The sequence below is a fragment of the Triturus cristatus genome, chromosome 3_2, assembly GCF_964204655.1.
Source record: "Triturus cristatus chromosome 3_2, aTriCri1.1, whole genome shotgun sequence".
Classification (NCBI taxonomy): Eukaryota; Metazoa; Chordata; class Amphibia; order Caudata; family Salamandridae; genus Triturus; species Triturus cristatus.
Genome location: NC_140584.1, coordinates 842,801,634 through 842,816,324, shown reverse-complemented (window position 1 = coordinate 842,816,324; position 14,691 = coordinate 842,801,634). Strand labels below are relative to the sequence as shown.

Below are 14,691 nucleotides of genomic sequence, written 5' to 3'. Positions count from 1 at the left end.
ACTTTATCCTGTGGTTCTTCTCCTGATTTGTATAGAAATGTTTTAACCCTCTTGCTCCTTAAATAATCTATATTTGACCCCTTACTCCATGACATCCTTTCTCAATTGTTTTTACTTTTTCTCATTTAAAACAACATCCTCTTCTGCCCCTCCTTAGTCTATTTAAGTAGGACTGCTCTCCAACATTTTTCCAATTCTCTCACCCTTGCCTGTCACACTAAACTCCTTTTATTTCTAACCTACTCACCACTGTCTATCACCCTAAACCACACTTGTTTCCAGCATTTGTATGGTCTCCTGTCATTCTAAACCACCCTTGTTTCTAAACTTCTTAACACTACCAGTCACTCTAATCTACCATCGTTTCTAACCTTCTTACTACACCTGTCTCTACTTAACTACCCTTGTTTCTAACCTTCTCACCACTGTCTGTTATTCTGAACCACCCTTCTCACCACCTCACTCTAAACAAACGTGTCTGTAACATTGTCATCACTGCCTGTCACTGTAAACTACTTGTTTCTAACCTTCCCATTTCCGCATGCCATTATCAACTACCAATATCTATAACCTTCTCATCTCTACCTGTCACTATAAACTATCCTTGTCTGTAACATTCTCACCACTGCCTGTCACTCAAAACTGCCATTGTAGGTGACATTCTCAACACCTCTTATCAATGTTACCCACACCTGTTTCCAGCCTCCCTTCTAACTGATTCCTGTCACTCTAATCTACACTTCTCTATAACATTCTCACCACCGCCTGTTACTCTAAACTTTGTTTCTAACCTTTCCACCACCACGTGTCATTTTCTTGTTCAAAATATTTTATTAGGATTTTTTGTAAACATGACAATCAAAAAAAATTGTATATATAATAAAATAGTACTAACATTAAAATATTATCCATATACCCCAACAATTCCCAATTGTCATATAAACAGTGAAATTATAAAAGTTAGAAAAAGGAAAAAACAAGGCTACTCCTAAAAACAGAAATTATACAAAACTCTTAACAGAAGCAAATAGAGTTATAAAATATTTTATATAAATACGTTTTAATATAATCCTCAATTGGTTTCCATAACTGTTGAAAAGACAATGTATTTTTTTAATGGTCCCTTGTAAGATAATTGAGCACCAGATCTAATAAAAATAACATATGACCACCATGCATTGATTGAAATTGTTTCCGATGATTTCCAATTGGAAGTAATGGATTTAATAGTAATAGAGATAAGGAGATTAAAAAGTTTAGCCTGGGGCTCCAATAGTGTAGATGATAGTACATAAGATTTACCAATAAGTATGTTGTAAGTGAGAGACTCAGAAATAGGAAGTATTTTACCAATGATATCCCAATTGTTTTTCCAGAATCGAGCTATTATATTACATTCAAAAAGCATATGTTTTAAAGTACCATCACAACATTTGCAGTTCCAACAAAGTGATGAGTCTATAAGTTTAGCCTTAAATAATTTATAGGGAGTCCATAGACAATTGAACAAAATAAAGGCGTTGGTTTGGGATAATGATACAGGAAACATCCTTAAATATTGATGGCCCATATTTGTCTCCACTCTTTTAACTAAAGATTCCGGGAAAGTTCTTTATTCCAAATAGTGGATAAAAAGAGAAAGTCAGTAGCATTTGTACAATGAAATTGTTTATAAAATTTAGAGACAGTATGTTGGGAAGCAGGAAAAGCTTTAATACAATTTACCAAATCTGGAGTCTTAATTTGGGGAAGCACATTTGGAACGGTGTTAAGCAGTGTGTTACAAAGAAGTTCATATTTAATGGCTTCAGTATTGGGTAACATGAATGTGGCCTGTAGTTCATGCCAGCCGAAATACATAATTTACAGAGTGTGATTCTACGATTACATTTTAATGCAGGATTATGCCAAAGGGAGATCATAGTAGAATCTGAAATACAGGTTCAAAAGGATGCGTCAAAATCATTAATAATCAGTATAGTGGATGCAATAATGGGGGAGGATTTAAAAAATGTATTTGAATCAGACATGGACACAAGTGATGTGAGAGGATATTGTACTCAATTATTAACCATTTAGGGGAATAGTTAGGGTCCAGGCACGAGAACCAAAGCGAAACTTGTTTTAAAATAAATGCTGTATGATATTTGAAATAATCAGGCATACCAAATCCTCCATTCAGTTTAGACAGTTTAAGTTTATTGTAAGCAATACGAGGAGGTTTGCGATTTCAAATAAATTTAGAAATAAGCTTCTGAAATTTTTTGTATACTGAGAGGGGCAATTGTATCATAGACAAGGTATAGAAAATAATTGGGGCTCATACCATTTTAACGGTTTCAGTTTCCTCCACCATGATAAGTGTAAGGTGTACCATTGACAACTTTTCGCCTTTGGGACCTTATATGTATTTAGCTATACAGCACATTAGCTTGGATGCTAAAACATCTACTGTTCTTTAACATGGAGGGAAAGTAAGCACCATACTGCGTGACACACCAGGTTTGGGAACACATGGAGAGAAATATTGCCTTTCAGCAGGAAATGTTATAGTCCAAAGCTCTGTTTTAATATAAAAGCAGGGTCTTCGGTGGTCAGATCATTTAAAATACAAGATTTGAAAAAAATAATATTGTCTATGGGTGCTCCTGGAAAACAATTTCTATGGACTGAAATCTAGAGAGTGCTAAAGTGATTCTGGTATTTTACTAACCTCTGCTGGTCGCTTTCTATCAAGAAAGTTAAATAGAGGCAGTTGCCAGAAAAATGTAAAAAAAGTAAGTCGCTCAGCAGAAAGCAAATCTGGTATTTTACTGACCTCTGCTGGTCATTTCCTATCAAGACAGTTAAACAGAGGCAGTTGAACAGAAAGAAAGTCCCTAAGCGGAAGCAGAAAAGTCCTAGGGCTGATCTCCAGAGCCCACAAAGTACATACACATATAACTATATACTAAAGTATATATACTAAAGTATATACTAAAGTATATATATTAGGTCTCGAATGCTCGACCCAAAAAGGAGTCTTGTGCTATTGACAGAGAAGCATTTTGACATAAATCCAGATTGATCTAGATGAATAAGGGACGGCAAAACTCGAGCTAATCTGATTGCAAGAATTTTTGCAAAATTTTACAATCCTGGCTGATCACTGAGATAGGCCGATAGTTCGAAACTTTGGTGTGGTCTTTATCTAGTTTGGATAAAACTATAATTCAAGCCTCTGTAAAGGAGCCACCAAGCAAACCAGTGTAAGCAAATGTAGTGAACAGATGATGTAGGTGAGGAATGAGAGTGTCAGCAAAGGTTTTATAAAATTATGCAGGAATATCATCAGGGCCAGGAGATTTTTGAGGTTTCAGTGATTCAATAGCAAATAAAAATTCATCTGTCGTGATAGGGTTGTCTAATTTGATTTTGTCAGACTGGGAAAGTTGAGGGAGATTGACAGAGATAAAAAAATGATCAATAGGTTGAGGATCTAGAAGGTTTGTGTTGATATACAATGTGGAGTTAAATTTAAGAAATTCATCTATAATGTCAGGTGTAGATACAGCAACGGTACCATTGTGTCTGTGGATAGCATGAATTTGATTTCTATCTTTCTTGGTACAGAGATAATTAGCTAAGAGTTTTCCTGACTTGTTCGCATTAAAAGCAACTTTTGCTTTCTGGTTGGCATTCTGTATACCAGCGCTTTTACTCAACATCGAATTATATTCATATCTAAATTAAATCAAGATTCTGTGAAGAGATAAACAGGCGTTCACATTTTGCAATCTGTTTTTCTAGGTGTAACAATTTGGTATTAAACGATTTATTTTCATGTGCCATTATAGAAATAACAATTCCTCTTAAACAAGCTTTAAAAGCATCACATTTTATCAATAGGGGAGGTAACATCATCATGGTTATGTAAAAAATATTCATGAATAGCTTTTAAAATGTGTCTTTATGAGCATCATGAAGAACAACATCAACATTCATGCGCCACCGAGAATGAGAGACTGAAAAATGACTTGTTTGTAAGTGAAGCGAAATTATGGCATGGTCTGATACTTCAATACTACCAATAGTAGGTCGAGTTATAGTTTTCACTAAGTCTCTAGAGACCAACAAATAATCTAAACGTGAGTGAGAACTGTGGGGACTGGAAAAAAATGTGAATTCTTTCTGGGTGGGGAAATGTAATCTCCAGACATCAACCAATTTAGTGTTTTTAAATAACGTTCTGAGGGAATGAAACACTTTAGGAGGAGTATATTTGGTGGAAGATAGTCTATCTAAAAGGGGGTCACTAATCAAATTAAAATCACCCACAAAATTAAGGAAACTTTCCCAAGTTAAAGAATCTCAGTAATACGAGACCAAAAATTAGGTTCATCTGCTGTTGGTCCATAGATATTAATTAGGTGTAAAATCATATCTCCAATTTTAACTTTGACTAAAAGAAATCTACCATCTGAATCAGTTTTTTTGTCAAGAACTTGCAGCTGAAGAGATTTTGAAAAAAGAATAGCCATGCCATTCTGTTTAACTTGCGCACAGGAGGAGATAATCTGGCCAACCCACTTCTTTTGCATGTATGTTAAAATGGTGTCATCGATGTGAGTTTCTTGCAGAAAACAAATCTCAGCTTTTTGCCTATGAAATAGTCTAAAATCTTTAATCTTTTAACTGGATGAAGTAAGCCTTTGACATTCAGTGAAACAACTTTAACTTTAGAGGTGAAAAAGAAGGAGAATAGAAAAAGAGAGGAAGAATGACAATTTACAACAGGAGTAGTATAAGAGCCCAGAGAAGTAGCCAAGGGACATGGAGGACATAAAAACAAAAAGACAAATATATATATACAAAGTAGGAAACCATACATATACGAAAAAGAGACACACACGTGCATCCAAGAGGGGATAAAGGAAGAGGGTGGTACACCCATACTAAAAGGACTATCATAATAATAACAGGAGCATTACTAGTTGGATATCAAATATACCTTTGAGTTATAACAGTAATAATAAAGCATAAGCAGTAGCACCAATAGAATGACTTCAAGTTGGAGAGACATGAGTATCCAATGATAGAGGAGAGTGGTTGTTAAGAAAAGCTTGAAGGTCTTCTGGTCGATGAAAGGATTTGGAGATGTTGCCTTTCCAAATACACATTGTGGATGGATCAAAGAGACCATATTTGAATCCAGAGTCTCTCAGTCGTGGTCTCAACGCTGCAAAATGTCTTCGCATCACAACCGTTTCCTTGGCAAAGTCCTGATGGATGAATATCTTCGAGCCAATAACTAGAAGAGAAGGATTATCACGAGCTGCCTTCCTGATAAGGATGAGGTGCTGATGGCATAGAACCATGAAGATATCTTGCCTGGGTTTAGTTTGACCTGCTTTACTGTGAGATGGAATACGATGTGCTTTATCTATCTCAAATTTTTCTGAGAACTTCACATTCAATAAATTAGTTAGCAGATTCTCTAAATATCGCTTGCAATCATTCCATTCAATATCGTCAGGTAAATTAAAAATAAGTAAATTATATTGCCTATTCCTGTTCTCTAACTCAAGCAATCTGGTACTTATGAAGGGGATTTTTGTAACCATTGGCAAAATCTGATCTGTTTTGGTTATAACGTCGCGCATCTTGATCTCATTATCTGCAACCTTCATTGAAAAACTGTCCATGTCTTTGCGTACATTTTTAATTTCCATGGCAATATTGTCAGTGTTTAATCTAACTGCCTTTAATTCCACCAGAATAGTAATAAGAGAAGGTTCCGATGAGTCAACCATTTTTTACTTCAAAGGTGGAGGAGAAACTGTTTGTTTACGCTTATTTGCTGTAACCTTACTTTCCTTTCTCAAGAAAATAAAGAAACCCAGGCAAATATTTTCAAAATTGGAGTAGAAATAAAGATAAATAATTCAAACTGGCTGTGGGAGGAAACCAAGGCTGAAGCCACGCCCTCTCTTGGTGTAGAACTCCACCTTCCAGACAGGAACCTCAGAGCAAGCTGAAGGGAGCCTCGGTGGAGAACAGCCTGCAGCTGGAGGTGACCAGAAGTTGCCAAAATCAATGAAAAAAGCCAGAGAAATGCTCTCTTTAAAGCAGGTAAGATGTGCTAATAGAAGGAAATGCTTAAATCCTGCAATTCTGGCTTAATTAACCTCGTCGTATGGATGGGTGAGTCGGAGCTTATTTCTGAGCCTCCATCTTGTTTTGCGCGCTCGCGCGTCTCCTCAATCGCATGCCATTTTCAACTATCCCTGTTTCTCTTTGTATTGATGTGTCATCATCTTTCAGAACTGTGGACCCCTATCTTACATTTCGTCCTTTTTCCCTCAACCAGTTCTTTGATAATCTGTAGACTTGTAGATGCTACTTTTCCACAGCATAGTAATCTGTATTTGTAATGTAACCACCACAGTCTGTTTACTGCGGAAAAACTAATGTTAACTAATCCACGGATATATTTTGTAACATAAAATTCTAACGTGGAGTGTCAGTCATCTGCGTTTTGTGCTTCTCAACTTCCACAATCAGTTCACTGCTAGAAGAACAAGCGCTAACTAGACCAGCATATAAACTTTTTAACCACATAGCTATCAAATTGGCAGTATCCATGCAATTGTATTTGTAACAAGCATTGGCAAAGCCTGGGTCTCGCTTTACAGACCTATGGACTCTGCACCTGTTTTTTCTTCTTGCTGTACAGCATCAAAGTAGTTGTTCTATAGCATAAATAAAAATTTTAAAAAATAATAAAAATACGAGCACAATGATGCAGCAGCTGGGCCGTATCATTTTGTAGGCTGGTGCATGCATGCCATATTGTTGAAGTGTTCGTGAAGGTTCATTCAATTGTTCCAAGTAAAATCAAGTGATTTGGCACTCTCAATAATGGTCGGCATACAGTCAAGAATATTTGGCGAATCAAACCATACTTCAACTGAAGTGATTGTGGTGAGATAAATAGGAACTCAGTTGTTAGGAATAAATTTGATGTGATGAGCGGTCGGGCAGGGATGTATGACAGAACGCCGCATGCATTTCCTACGCATGCCTTTACTCCTTAGTAACCACTCTGACTGCAACGTTACCACGTTTTCCTTTACCATGCAAGTCGTTAAAATGACTTGCCTTAGGGGGCGCTGGTCTTTGGAATACTATAAATTACTGTTCCAACACCGGTCAGTGTATCAGTAGGGAAGGTGTTGAAATTAAAATCCAACACCAGTCCAATAACGTGCCCTCTAAAGCAAGCCGTTGCAATGACTGGTGTGGTAAAGGAACGCGTGGTAACGTCGCAGTCAGGGTAGTGACTACGGAGTCAAGGCAGGTAGTGGTTCTCCCTGCAGGATAAAGGATGTTTCCCATCAGCAGTATTGTATATTATCTATTGTTTAGGCTAGGGGAGAAGAATCCTTTATATGTGTTGGTATCTCAGTCTATTTGGATGTTTGGAACTGGAGAAAATATATATATATATACATATATACACATATACATATACATATATATACATACATATATATATTTTCAATAGTCACCAAGTAAACACCAGCCAAGTGAGTATGCAACCGGGTTTATTCCACTACGATCCAAGTGAGTATGCAACCGGGTTTATTCCACCACAATATATATATATATATATATTCACTTAAAAAACCATAGGTTTCACACATGTTATAGTTAGGTGGACATTTCACTCGTAAAAAACCAATGAAATTCCCCGTTATAGTTAGTTCAGATAACTATAACTCGCGCGCCCGCAATCCACTGCTGATGACTTCACATATTACATCACTCATAACATGGTCAATGGCATCACTCATGACATCACTGATGACATCATCCTTGTGATAGAGTGGCGGTCGCGCGAGTTATAGTTATCTGAACTAACTATAACGGGGGAATTTCATTGTTTTTTTAAGAGTGAAATGTCCACCTAACTATAACATGTGTGAAACCTATGGTTTTTTAAGTGAATTTGCAAGGTTTTTTAAATGCTAATTCTTAACTATAATGTGTGTGAAACCTATGGTTTTTTAAGTGAATTTGTAGGGTTTTTTAAATGCTAAGTTATGTATGTATTATTATATATTTTTTTTTAAGGTTTTTCACCGTGCGCGGACCGTGCGCGCACCCCGCGATTTTAAGGTGCGCGCACCCCACGATTTTTTTAAAGAAAAATAAAATGTTTTTTTTACCCTTCGGGGTCCTTCAGGGACCCCCTGACTAAGGCTAGGGGGTCAGGAACTCTTTACCCTGCCCCCTTTTCACGTTCGCCACCTCTCTTTTTCAGTGTCGCACCCAAAACAAACAAAATGGCGGCCGACACTTCCTGATTTCGACCGATTCGAACGTTGACTGACATGTAACCACCAATCAGAATTACGCTCGCGCACGTAAGGGTGGGCACAGGGTGCGCGCACGGTGCGCGCTTATAGATATTTATGTACTTTTAACTGCAATTTTCTCAGGAACTACTGAACAGATTGACTCCATATATGCAAAAGGCACATGCCTGACCTGAGGACTACCTCTCTGCCAAATTTCAAGTAATTCTGTTCAGCCGTTCGGGCTGTACCTTCGACTAAAGGTCCTATGGGAAAATGCATGGAGAAAACGTGTTTTGGGACCCCACTTTTTTCTCGGCCCCCGCTTGACGAATCACCCCGAGACTTTCAGGGTAGGAGCTGAGCGGAGCGCCCCATTAGTTTTGAAAATTTCGCGAGGATTCATCAACCGGCGCCAAAGTTATTCAAAATAGAATTTTGAGATTTCCTATGGAAACTCGGTCCTAACTATAACTATCTACTGGCGACCGCCAGTAGATAATATATATAAACTAAAGATGAACCGTAAATCTCGGCCAATGACAAGTGCATTCACAGGTGTATTATTAAATCAAAGCTTTACTGTGCAAGTCTCCAAACACTGACAGACACGTTTCGGCACACTGCCTTTTCATGTATATATATATATATATATATATATATATATATATATATATATATATATATATATATATATATATATATATATTACCTACTGGCGGTCGCCAGTAGGTAGTTATAGTTAGGACCCTGTTTCCATAGGAAAACCGCAACATTCTATTTTGAATAACTTTGGCGCCGGTCGACGAATCCTCGCCAAATTTTCAAAATAGGTGGGGCGCTGTGCTCCGCTCCTACCCTGAAAGTCTCGGGGGGATTCGTCAAGCGGGGGCTGAGATAAAAGGGGGGTCCCAAAACGCGTTTTTCCCATGCATTTTTCCATAGGACCTTTAGACACAGCTACAGCCCGAACGGCTGAACAGAGTTACTTGAAATTTGGCAGAGAGGTAGTCCTCAGGTCAAGGAAGTGCCTTTTGTAGGTTTGGTGTAAATCTGTTCAGTAGATTCTGAGAAAATAGCCTTTAAATCAATATATATATCTGAGCCAGCTTACGGTGCGCTTACGGTGCGCTTACCGTACGCGTACGGTGACGTGCGCGAGCGGGATTCTGATTGGCTGTTAGTTCTTAGTAAACATTCGAATCGTCCGAAACCAGGAAGCGGCGGCCGCCATTTTCTCTCTCGCACTCTTAAGCGGAGAGGAAAAACAAAGGCAAAAAACATGTAAAGGGACTGGTTAGACAGCTCCTTACCACCTAGCCTTGACTAATGGGTCCCCACAATTACCGCAAGGTCAAAAATTCATTTTTTTTTTTTTACGAAAAATCGCCGATTGCGCTTACCGCGTACGGTAAAAAAAAATAAAAAAAAATAAAAATATCCACACTCTCCCCACCCCGTGTGCAAATGGTGCTTGAAGGGCACCATTTGTGCATGGCTTTACAAACAAGTTGTAAATGTAAAAAATTACCTTTCACAGCGAAGCGCATAATATGTCCTCCATGTGCGCACGGTGCGCAAAGCGCATCGTGCGTACATGGCCCATCCACGGAACAAACTGCGTTAAGTGGGCGCGCACGCCACGAATGGCGTAAAGTAACTTAGCATTTAAAAAACCGTACAAATTCACTGAAAAAACCATAGGTTTCACACACGTTATAGTTAGGAATTAGCATTTAAAAAACCTTGCAAATTCACTGAAAAAACCATAGGTTTCACACATGTTATAGTTAGCTGGACATTTTACTGATAAAAAACCAATGAAATTCCCCCGTTATAGTTACTGTAGGCAACTATAACTCACGCGACCGTAATCCTCTGCTGATGACATATGTGTCTTTATGAAAAAAAAATATTTGTAATATATGTATAGCTAAAATTTAATGGAAGAAGACATGGGCAAATAAGTGTCTAAATACAGTATTAGCATCAGCAGAGGATTGCGGTCGAGTGAGTTATAGTTGCCTACAGTAACTATAACGGGGGAATTTGATTGGTTTTTTATGAGTAAAATGTCCAGCTAACTATAACATGTGTGAAACCTATGGTTTTTTCAGTGAATATATATATATATATATACACACAGTATTGTCAGCTCACTGGTGATATAGTATTCCAGCCTATTTTGATGATGGGACCCAGTGGCCCAAGAGAGAGCCTTAGTGGGGGAGCTGGAACCTATTATTGAGGAGCTCCTTTTTTTGTGCAGAGTTTTATATAGCGCGAACTTGACCCGTATACAATCTGGTATCAGAGCTCTTTACATAGCACTAGTTACGTTACATGAGGACACACATTCTTTGAAGTAGGGGTTGAAAAGGAGATGCCTATATCAATCTGTTGCAGGTGATTAGGAATTTAGCCATTCCAACACTTTGTCCTCAAATCCTTTTTGATTCTAGAGAGTGTGACTATAGTTAACGTGGTCAACTGTGTCAAAGGCTTCTGATAAATCTAGCAGTGTCATAAAGCAGAGTTGCTGTTGTTCAGAATGTGCAGTACAGCATCAGCAACTTCTGCAAAGAAAGCAATTTGAGACTAGTTGGAAGTTATTAGGATCGATGGGCCTGTCGTTGCCTTTTTGTTTATTAAGGGAGGTGCCTGAACAACCTTTACGACTTCTGGAAATATTTTCTGTGTGAGTGAAAGATTGATAAGGTTGTTCCACTATGGCAGAAAATGTCTATGCAGATATCTGGCTAGATGTGCTGGTATCAGAACCACAAAATGGTTTGAGGGTATGAATGAGGCAAGGAGTTCAATTTGGGTACCTCTTTAAAAATATACCAATTATTGGATAGTTTCCTTGGCAGAGAACACTGGTGAGTGAGAGTAGGGCTCTCAAGTTAAGCTTCAAATGATTTTGGCTAAATTTTCAACTAAGTGAATTGGAGTGGGATGTATGATAACAAATAGGTTCTTTATTCTATTTTTGGCTGAGCCAATTTGGGACTTGTACATCACTCTTGGTAATACCTATTTGTAATGCAATGTCATATGAATAGCACAACAGACGGCAAATTAGGTGGCCTGGTGGCTCAGACAAAATATCAGATGTTTTTTGATTGTATTGATTGTATTGTGTGTAAGGACCTGTTTATCTGTAAGAAGAAGAAGAAGAATAAAACATCTTCACATACAATATAAATGTCATTGCATACTGTGTAATATTTCTCTTTTATTGAGTAATGTATGCTCAGTTTATCTTGTAACCCTTAAGGTATTAAAAAAAAATCAACATCCACCAACTTTTCCCCGTAGAAGCAACGTGTTAGACAGCAAACAAATAAAGCTGTGACTTTTTAAGACGCACTACAACACAGAGTGGAGTGGTGGAAAAATAATAGCCATGTACTTTCAAAACTTATGCTATACCATTTGGACCGAAAGCTATATTTACCGTAGGAGTGTCAATGGGTATGATTTTTCATGGCATACCGATAGACATTGCACACGCGTGAGGAAAGTTCTATCCCAATGTCCATGAAGTGGAGAGATTAAAAAATGTACCTCAATGAAAAGTAACTTGTAAGGGAAGATGAGAGGCAAGATGAAGTCTCTTTTTAGATCATGTTCCATCAGAAGCATAAGGCTTATTGTGCGGTTAAACCTACCTCGCTTCCATTTGCTATTAAGCCCAGCGGTGAGGGAGACAGCAACTTGAAGGAGCCTGCGATGCTAAGACTGGAGTGGTAGAACTTCATTTGGTCTCAATTAAAGTACATATTTTGCTCAAAGCATTCAAGTGCATTTTTCGAATATTATTTTAAGTATTGACAAACCTAACTATCTCTGAAAGGCAATGCCACCACCAGCAAGGTTATAATTGAAATATTATGAATTCTTAACTGCCAGGACTGAAGCACAGAACTCTCTATGTATTCTGGTATTAGGTGCTTGTTAAAAGGGCACACAAATGTGTAGCGCTCACATATATGTTCTGAACCCATGTAAATGGTGTTCATTCATTCCCGGCTTGCAGGTCCCTCATCTTGATGCAGACTCGCCAAAGTATGAGGTCTATAACGATGTATGGGGTTCAGACCCACACAAAGAGTAGGAGGCGAAAGAACTTCACGTAGAGAGCCACAGACCTCGTCACCTCTATGATCTCAAGACATTCATTCACACACACATGCACACAGCACATGTTCACATATAACGCTCACATAACCTTTAAAGAGTTGATTTTAGTGACTCTGTGAACGGAAACTAAATGCTTAGTACTCTTATTCCACAGATTAGAGAAAAGAGGGTTTGTGAAGGTACTTCTGCAAACCTATGACTCATTTCATCAGTGTACAAGGCAAAAAGGAAAACTAAGCACTCGTGAAGCCAGTAGGCTTCAACCTTTTGGTTTTGCCAATGCCTTTTTAGCCCCCAGATGGCAACTGCTGAGTGCACATGCAGACGCAATGGTCATGCTGGCATGATTTTTCTGCATGCAAAAGAAAAATCACTCCAAGATGGTGGCTGTGCGCACACACTCACTAGTCGTCTTGGAATGTTTTTCCTTATGCTTCAGAAAATCTTTCAAATTTGGCCTTCTCGTGCTTGTCCACTCATCCACGGAAGCCTTAAGTATGTTTCTCTCCAAGCAAAAGAAATCCCCACCGCATACTGAAACAAGATTTTGCACAGTCATTTTGGAACTTTTGCTTTTTAGATCTCACCTCTCAGAAACAGCAAGCAGTCTGGTTGCAAAATACCTATTATGGGATTCCAAGAACTTACAGTGGCCTTACAACTAGTTGGCTTTACTGTCACGCTTATTTGCTTGCTGCTAATTCAATGCCTGTCCTTGTTCTATCTTGTGTTTCTCTCTCTCCTGGAGGATAGCCTCTTTACCATATTTTTGACTGGCTAACTTGTATTCTTCCACAGCTCACTTTTTGTGAACTACTTTTTTCTTTTTGCTTAGGCACTCCCTAATAGGGCTATCTCCCTCATGTACTTCTCCTCTGCCAAATACTCTCCCACCACACTCTGTGCTGCTCCCTCCCTTAAGTGGTCAAGCTCTCTCTCTCTCAAGTATTTCTCCTCCAACCCTATGCTCTGTGTTAGTCTCTCCCTCGTTGGCTTTTCCCCAAAACCCTGTGTTGCTCTCTCCCTCATATGCTGCTTTTCCCTTCTACCCACACGTTTACTTTTTTTTTTGTTATTTTCCAACCCAGTTCCCACCATTTGTGCCCACTGGGTCTGCCACCTGCTCCTCCATACAGTCAATCCTTCTGTTTTAAAAAAAAAAGTGTTTGGGACGGCGCACCAGCAAATTTCTGCCAGCCCTTCTATCTTACGAATATGCGTTTTTGCGCTACTCCAATTTTTAAAAAATGGCACCTTTGTCCTTTGCACAAGCATACCTCATCATGCACGTGTTCACCTAAAAAATGTCAAGGTTATCCATATCAGCCGCATGGGCACAACTTTTTTTTCTTTTTGCCATTGCTTTTTTTCTAATGATATGCTATATCGCCAAATGGCATTGGCAAAACCAATAGGTCCCTAAGGCGAGGTTGACTGGCTTTTGCCAATACTTGTCATTTTCTGTGAGAAAAACCATTGCATATAGCTGCTGGAGCACCACCACACAGGCACAGTCATGGGCAGCCACCTTGGATTTTTTTTAAATAAAAAAAGCATTCCGTGATGGCTACCGTTGTAGGCACATGCACACCCATTTGTTGGCACCAGCAGCCATTTTGGGATATTTTTTTTAACTTTTAGTTTGTAGTGCCTAGGCAGCCAAATGACATTTTAGAATGGTGAATGAGAAAATACCGACGCTTGTGCTGCAGTACAAATACAAAGAAATAAAAGGCTCAGAAGAAGTATGGAAAAAGCCTGGCATTTAAGAAGAAGGGGTGGGGGGAGCAACAAATGAGTAGCAGGGTTAGGTGTCAAGCCTCAGGAAAGCACAAAGGGATTTGAAGTAAAATGAATGGATGGAAGACAGCAAAGAATAAGCTCCGATGGGGTGCTCAAAGAAAAAAAAAATGTTTCCTCATCCCAGCAGTGGAAGTATATACCTAATCCACTCAAAATGATGTTAAAGAAGCTAAGCTCCAGGGGTGGAAAAAGGATAGGAAGGAAAGATATCCAGTGGCATAGCAATGTTGTCAGCCCCTGACAGCACAAGTTTTGGGGGCGGCAGCGTCCCCTCCCCCCACTCTTAACTGTGCCTATCGCGGGGCGGCAAACACAGGAATCGCCAGTACCCAACCCCTGCTCTTTTATGTGGCTGCCACGGGGCGACAAAAGCAGGGACCGACACGGGCGGCAAACGGTCTAG

The 14,691-nt window shown here is 38.9% G+C and overlaps 1 protein-coding gene across 2 annotated transcripts in view; it reads right to left on the bottom strand.

The window, feature by feature from the left end:
- Window positions 1-14,691, bottom strand: part of KIF12 (kinesin family member 12) — a 417,773-nt gene that overhangs the window by 55,740 nt on the left and 347,342 nt on the right. The window lies entirely within an intron of this gene.